Source organism: Molossus molossus, unplaced genomic scaffold (assembly GCF_014108415.1).
Source record: "Molossus molossus isolate mMolMol1 unplaced genomic scaffold, mMolMol1.p scaffold_m16_p_11, whole genome shotgun sequence".
Classification (NCBI taxonomy): Eukaryota; Metazoa; Chordata; class Mammalia; order Chiroptera; family Molossidae; genus Molossus; species Molossus molossus.
In genome coordinates this window covers 75,843,810-75,851,012 of record NW_023425346.1, presented here as the reverse complement: position 1 = coordinate 75,851,012, position 7,203 = coordinate 75,843,810, and the positions used below count along the sequence as shown (strand labels likewise).

The window sequence follows — 7,203 nt, the reverse complement described above, 5'->3', positions numbered from 1 at the left end:
TCTGAGGACTTCTGATAGATCTGGCTGCATACCTTGACATGACACATGACTCCTGCGACCCATGGTTTATTTTAGTGTTTTTTGGTTTTTTTTAATCCTCACCCGAGGACATTTTTCCACTTTTTGTTCAGATAGAGTGGGAGGGGGAGAGAGAAGAGAGAGAGAGAGAGAGAAACATCGACGTGAAAGGGACACATCGAGTGGCTGCCACCGGCACGACCAACCAGGGCAGGGGACAAACCGCAACCGAGGTACGCGCCCTTAGCGGGAACCGAACCCGGGTCTCTCTGTACCGCAGGCCGACGCTCTAACCGCTGAGCCAAACTGGCCAGGGCTATTTTAGTGTTTTTTCCCTCAGTAGACCATGAAGTCCTTGAAAGCAAAACTATTTTGATCCAAGTACCCTATGTATATTAGATATTTATCAAAAGATAAGTTGAGTGTCCTGGATAGGAAAGTTACTGAGATTTGGGTAGAGAGCTAACATTATGGTGGAATACCAACATTAGAAGCATTAATTCTTTTTTTTTTTTTTTTAATCCTCACCCGAGGACATCTTTCCATTTTTTGCACAGATAGAGTGGGAGGGAGAGAGCGGAAGAGAGAGAGAGAGGGAAACATCGATGTGAAAGGGACACATTGAGTGGCTGCCACCCGCACAACCGACCAGGGCCGGGGACAAACTGCAACCGAGGTACATGCCCTTAGCGGGAACCGAACCTGGGTCTCTCAGGACCGCAGGCGGACGCTCCAACCGCTGAGCCAAACCGGCCAGGGCAGAAGCATTAATTCTTAAGGTGTAAACTTTGTAATCTAATGCTTAGCCTGCTGTGAAGCTGCCATGGTCAATTTATTAAAAATTATGTATTTCTGCCCTGGCTTGTTTGGCTAAGTGGTTAGAGAGCCAGCCCACAAACTGAAGAGTCACAGGTTTGATTATGATCAAGGACACGTACCTCGGTCCCCGGCCCTGGTTGGGGTTGTGCAGGAGGCAGCCAATCAATGCGTCTCTCTCACATCGATGTTTCTTTCTCTCTCTTCCTCACACTCTATCTGAGGATAAATAGAAGAATATCCTTGGGTGAGGATTTAAAAATCAATCAATAAAATTATGTATTTCTAATAATGTATTTTTCTATGGGAAAATATAATGTACTTCATCATACTAACTATAAAGGAATAGCTTTATTCTACTTAGAAAAAGCATTTATATTATTGAGCTAGAAATGAGCTACAGAAAGATAATTTTAGATATAGTAGCTCCAAGTGTTATCCATTTGTTGGGGAAATATTTTTGGTGGCAAAAGTTGAGTGTATAGAAGAACTTTTGTAAAAAAAAAAATTATTACCAACAGTTTAATTGCTTCTTATCTTAATAACTTTACAAATATAGAACTGCATGCCAGTCTGGGGTATTCTGCAGTGAGTCGTTATAAACTAGCACAAGCACAGCTTAATGTTGCTTTCATCCATCTAGGAGAGTCGGCGTGGTGGCCTCATCCATATGGATAACAGGGTCTTGGAAGAAGGCTAAGTGTAGCCAGGTGACTGGGCTTCAGGTCTGTGCAGCTGCTTCAGCAGCATGATGCTCATCCTCTGTCCTGTGTCTCCATGTATTTTTTAAAAATATATGTTTTTATTGTCCTGGCTGGTTTTGCTCAGTGGTTAGAGTGTCAGCTTGTGGTCCGGAGAGACCCAGGTTCAGTTCCTGTTAAAGGCATGTACCTTGGTTGCAGTTTGTCCCCAGCCCTGGTTGTGTCGTGTGGGTGGCAACCACTCGATGTGTCCCTTTCACGTCGATGTTTCTCTCTCTCTCTCCCTCCCACTCTATCTGAACAAAATATTGAAAAATGTCCTCGGGTGAGGATAAAAAAAATATATATATGTTTTTATTTATTTTTTAGAGAGAGAGGGAGGGGAGGGATGAAAGGAGAGAGGGATGGAAACATTGATGTGAGAAACACTGATCAGCCTCCTCCTGCACGCCCCCTACTGGGGATCGAGCCCACAACCCCGGCATGTGCCCTGATGGGGAATTGAACCGGGACCTCTCAGTCCATGGGATGGTGCTCAATCCACTGAGCCACACCGGCCGCGCATCTCCATGTACTTTTGCATCTTCTCAACCATTCAGGAGAGTAGGGCAGAGGATTTCGGCTCCTGGAACTTCAGGCCCAGGCATCCTCTGTAGTCGCTGCTGGCGGTGAGGTCCTGGCTGTCCTCCTCAATGAGGCAGGCCATCTTCCCCCTGTTGCCTGCCTGTGATGCTGCTCGGCCAGCCAGTGCCTGTCCTGGGTCAGCTGCATTCTTAAAGAGGTAGGGTGCTTGATGTAGATTCTCCATCCCCGAGACTTTGGGGAAAGTACCCCCCATCCTCAGGGCTTTGTTGGCTGGAGATCCCAACACAAAGGTGGTAGATTCATTCAGTCAAGTTGGGTCCCATTTGGGGCCTTCTCAGGGACTTGGTTCATAGGATTTTGGTTTCCATACCATGTGGTGGCTGCCCAGTTGTTTGACAGGATGTGTCCAGGTGACCCCTTCCTCTTTTGGGGCACATTCTCGTGGGTCAGTCTGGGTATAGCTTGTTCTCCATCTGAAAACGAGCCTGCTCCAGGCAGCTCGGCGGGCCCCCTGGATCAGCTGCTCTGCGCCCACGTCTTTCCCCGTTGTCTCACATCCAGCGCTGCTCTCTGGAAGAACTCCGCGTCCTTGAGGAAGATGGTCTGGGTCTCCCGACTGACGCGAGGCTGCAGCTCAGCTCGGAGGCGGTCCGTGGAGATGGCGGGTCTGTGAAACTCGTCAGCTCTGAGCAGTGGCCCCTTGCTGCACCGGCCGGCACTTCATCATTATGTTCCCAGTGTTCTTGAGAACTAGCTGCCTGGTGTGCCCGAGTCTCCCAGCTGGGGTCCCCATGGTGCCCATACCCCCACAACTCCAGCCCGACTCTGCCACTGGCCAGAAAGTGGCTCCAGAAGAATTTTTAAAACAAGAATAAAGCCTGTCCCCCTCCCCTCCCCTTCCCCACCCCCAGTCTTGTGTGCCAGTTACTGACTTTAGCAGTGGTCAACTCCTGGTCTGTCCTGTTTCATCTACACTCCTCTACTCCTCCTAACACACTAAATTATTTTAAAGAAAATCCCAGACATTATATGAAATTCATACACACTTCAGTATTTCTAAAAGATAATGACTCTTTTTCAAAAACCATAATCAAAACATCATTATTACACCTACTGAAATCGAAAAGAGCTCCTTAATATCATATATTCAGTCAGTATTCAAATTTTCACTATCCTACCCCTTCCCGCTCTTCCTTTATACAGATGGTTTATTTGAAATCAGGAGTCTTAACTCTTTTTTTATTTTAACTTTCTCTCTCTTTTTTTAATCCTCACTTGAGGATATTTTTCCATTTATCTTCAGATAGAGTGGGAGGGAGAAAGAGAGAGAAACATTGATGTGAGAGAGAGACATCGACTGGTTGCCTCCTGCAGAACCCTGGCCAGGACCGGGAACGAGCCCCAACCGAAGTACGTGCCCTTGACCGGAATCAAACCCAAGACTCTTTGGTCCACTGGCAGATGCTCTAACCACTGAGCAAAACCAGCCAGGGCTGTTTTAACTCTCTTTTAATTAATTGGTTTTCCTTCCAGTTTTTCCTCTTACAGTTTATTTGCTGAAAAACCAGTCATTTTTCCTGTAGAGCTTCCCACATTTTAGGAACTGCAGCCCCATGGTGTCACTGAACACATTCCTCTGTCTTGTCTGTTGGATCCGGAAGCTTGATCTGATTCAGATGCTGCAACCGCTCTTCCTGCACCGTGTTGTGTGCAGACAGCAGCGGACCTTACTACCCTCCTCTTTCTGTGATGTTAGTGGTCACTGAGGACCATTCCTGGAAATTCTCTTTCCTTTTTCCTTCATCAGCTGGGCACTTTCCCTCAACTGTTTACTTATCCTAGGCAGAGTTTGTACAGAAAAGACATATTAGGGACAGTTTTTTAAAACCAGTTTTCAGAATTAAAAAAGTCAGTTGTCTAGTATCTTTTAATGATGCCTACCAAGGTTTTTTTTCCTGAAGTACCATATTAACTCTTGGAGTTTTCAAATATTTGATGTGTTTCAGTCCATTGCAGTTGTTATTCTTATCGAGGCCCGATATTGGCCCAGCGGGAGTCTCTCCACGTAGTCTCTGGCATCCTTCTGATGTGACCCTAGTGGTCTTTGATAGTTTCCTTTGCTTTCTGGTAAGACAAAATGTTCCAGGCTCAGCTTATACATCTTCTGCCCCAACCTAGAATCAACCATTTCTCCAAAGCGTTTTGTTTTCAAAACACATTTTTTCATATCTATTATTTATCTTTATATTATATATACAACCTAAATGTGCTTCTATATAAGCAATTTTATATTAGTATTTATACATAAATGTATTAATATTATTTTATATGCATATATGTGTTTCAGAATAATAATAATACCAAGAATATTACTAAAAACAGTTTAGGATTTTTTGTTTTGGTCCTTAGTGTAAGTCCTTTGGTACAAATTACTGTTCCTAAAATGATTTCAGTTTTTTTTTTTTTATGTGGTTAAGTCATAAACTTGGTATGTTGTTAGGTTCATTTGTTTTATTTTGTATTTGATTTTAAAGACTGCTTTTTAAAAAAAAATTAGAATTTAATTTTGTTTTATAATGATGTAAAAGCAGTTAAATATTTCCAAAGTTAAGCTTACAAATAAGATGTTTTCAGAGAAGTCTCCATGCTGTCCCTGTCCTTCTAATCTGATCCTTCTCCCCTACACAGGTAAACTCTTTAAAAAAATATGACATACTTTGCTTTCCAAAACTAGAAACAAATATGTGTATATATTTGTATCCTCTTGCCTTAGATAAATCACTACATACTGCATACTTTTCTCTACTACGCCTTATTTTACTTAAGTCTATGCAGTATATGGGAGAGATAAACGTAGTTAATATGATCATACCAAAAATGATGAAATAAACTCACGTATATGAACATGGAACTAAGCTTTAAAGTTTCAGAGGAAAAGATACTGTGGAGAATGGTTTTCTCTCCTGCTCAAACATCCAAGGGCAGGCTGTTCTGTGAATTCATGCTAAGAGCTGAAATCTCTTTTCTTGCATGCTTAACAGGCAAGCCATATCAGCGGGGACCACTATTACACTTTGCTTTTATTTTTATTTGATTACACATTTTTTTAATAGGCTGATCGTCAAGTTTGTCTTCTAAATTGAATAGCTGTAAATGTTTCTCACTTCTTGGAGACCATCCAGTATGGCTTTTTAAAAAGTAATAATCACCACTGGAGCTAGCCTGAATTTCCAAGACATGGCCATTTTGAGTATCCATAGTGCTTAAGGAGGAAAAATATGTAAATAAAATTCCTTTATGCAAATGTTTCCTGCAGTTCTTATTGCCAGCCAAATTCTAGTAAATCATGGTAAACAGATGCTACTGAAATAAATGACTAAGTAAAATTATGGAGATAGATTCTATTTATCTTATCTTTCAGTGTTGGGGAGGGAGTAAAGGATATTAACTAAATTTTATCTGTCTGCATGATGATTAGGGCAGACACCAAGAACTCTATCAATTGATTGCGGCAAGGCGAGATGTGGGACTCCAGACCTGGAGAGTGTTCCGGGTGAGGGGAGTTTCTATGGCACCTTCGTTTGCTTTACCAAAGAACTGGGTTTTGCAAATAATCCAATGTCAAATTTGCTGGGTTTTTGCCTATTGTTTAGCTTTTTGAGGCTTTAACTTAAAAAAATTGAAGTAAAATGTACATAGCAAAATTTACAATATGTACAATTTGGTGGCTTCTGCTACAGTCACAAAATTGTGCAACTATTGCCACCATGTAGCCCGGAACATTTCATCACCTCCAAAAGAAGCCGGGTACTCATTAAATACTCCCCCTTTTTTCTCTCCTCTTGAGCCTTTGGAAATCCACCTGCTTTCTGTCTCTATGGATTTTCCTATTATGGACATTGGGGAACATACAGTGTGTGGCTGGTTTTTGTGTCTGGTTTCTTTCACTAAGCATCATATTTTCAAGGTTCATCCTTGTAGTAGGTACTTCAGTCCTTTTTATGGTCAAATAATATTCTTTTGTGGATATAGCACAATTTATCCATCATCAATTGATAGATAGTTCAGTTGTTTTCGCCTTTGGCTATTGTGAATAGTACTGTTATAAATATTTGCTTACAAGTTTTTGTTTGAACACCTGTCTTTAATCCTGTTAGGTCTATACCTAGGACTGGAATTGCTGGGTCACATAGTAACTATTTTTAATTGTTTGAGTAACTGCCAGACTGTCTTTTTACTTGCTTGATTGTCTCCTTTGATGAACAAAAGTTTATTTTAATAAAGTCTAATTTATCTATTATTTTACTGTTGCTTGTTTTTTTGGTGTTATATCCACGAATCCATTGCCAAATCCAACATCATGAAGATTTGTGCCCATGCTTTTCTTCTAAGAGTATTATAGTTTTAACTATTACATTTAAGTCAATGGTTAATTTTTAATTAATTTTTGTATAAGGTAAGGATCCAACCTCATTCTTTTGCATATGAAAATCCAGTTGTCCCAGCACCATTTGTTGAAAATACTCTTTTTTTCCATTGAATGATCTTGGCACCCTTGTTGAAAATCAATTAACCATAAAGTATAGGTTTATTTCTGGACACTCAATTCTAGTCCATTAATCTTTATGTCTATCCTTACACAAGTATCACACTGTTTTGATTATTAGTTTTTTAATAAGTTGTGAAATTGGGAAGTGTGATCCTTCCAACTTTCTTCTTTTTCAAGATTATTTTGACTATTCAGCATCCTTTGCAATTCCATATGAATTTTAGGATAAGCTTATGTATTTCTGCAAAAATGGAATTTGGAATTTTGAAAAGAATTGCAGTGAATATGTAGTTCAATTTGGGGAGTATTGACATAATATTAAGTCTTTTAACCCATGAATACAGGATATCTTTCCATTTGTTTAGGTCTTCAATTTCTTTTAACAATGTTTTGTATTTCCTAATGTACAAGTCTTACATCTCTCTAATTAAATTTACCCCCCCCCATTATTTTTGATGATACTGTAACTGAAATTATTTTTAAAATTTATTTTCAGATTATTTATTGCTTATATAGAGAAATACACTTATTTTT

General features: G+C 40.4%; 1 pseudogene; it reads right to left on the bottom strand.

The window, feature by feature from the left end:
* Positions 1 to 1,555: 1,555 nt before the first annotated feature.
* LOC118625039 lies at positions 1,556 to 2,913 on the bottom strand (annotated as a pseudogene).
* Between the last annotated feature and the right edge of the window lie 4,290 nt (positions 2,914 to 7,203).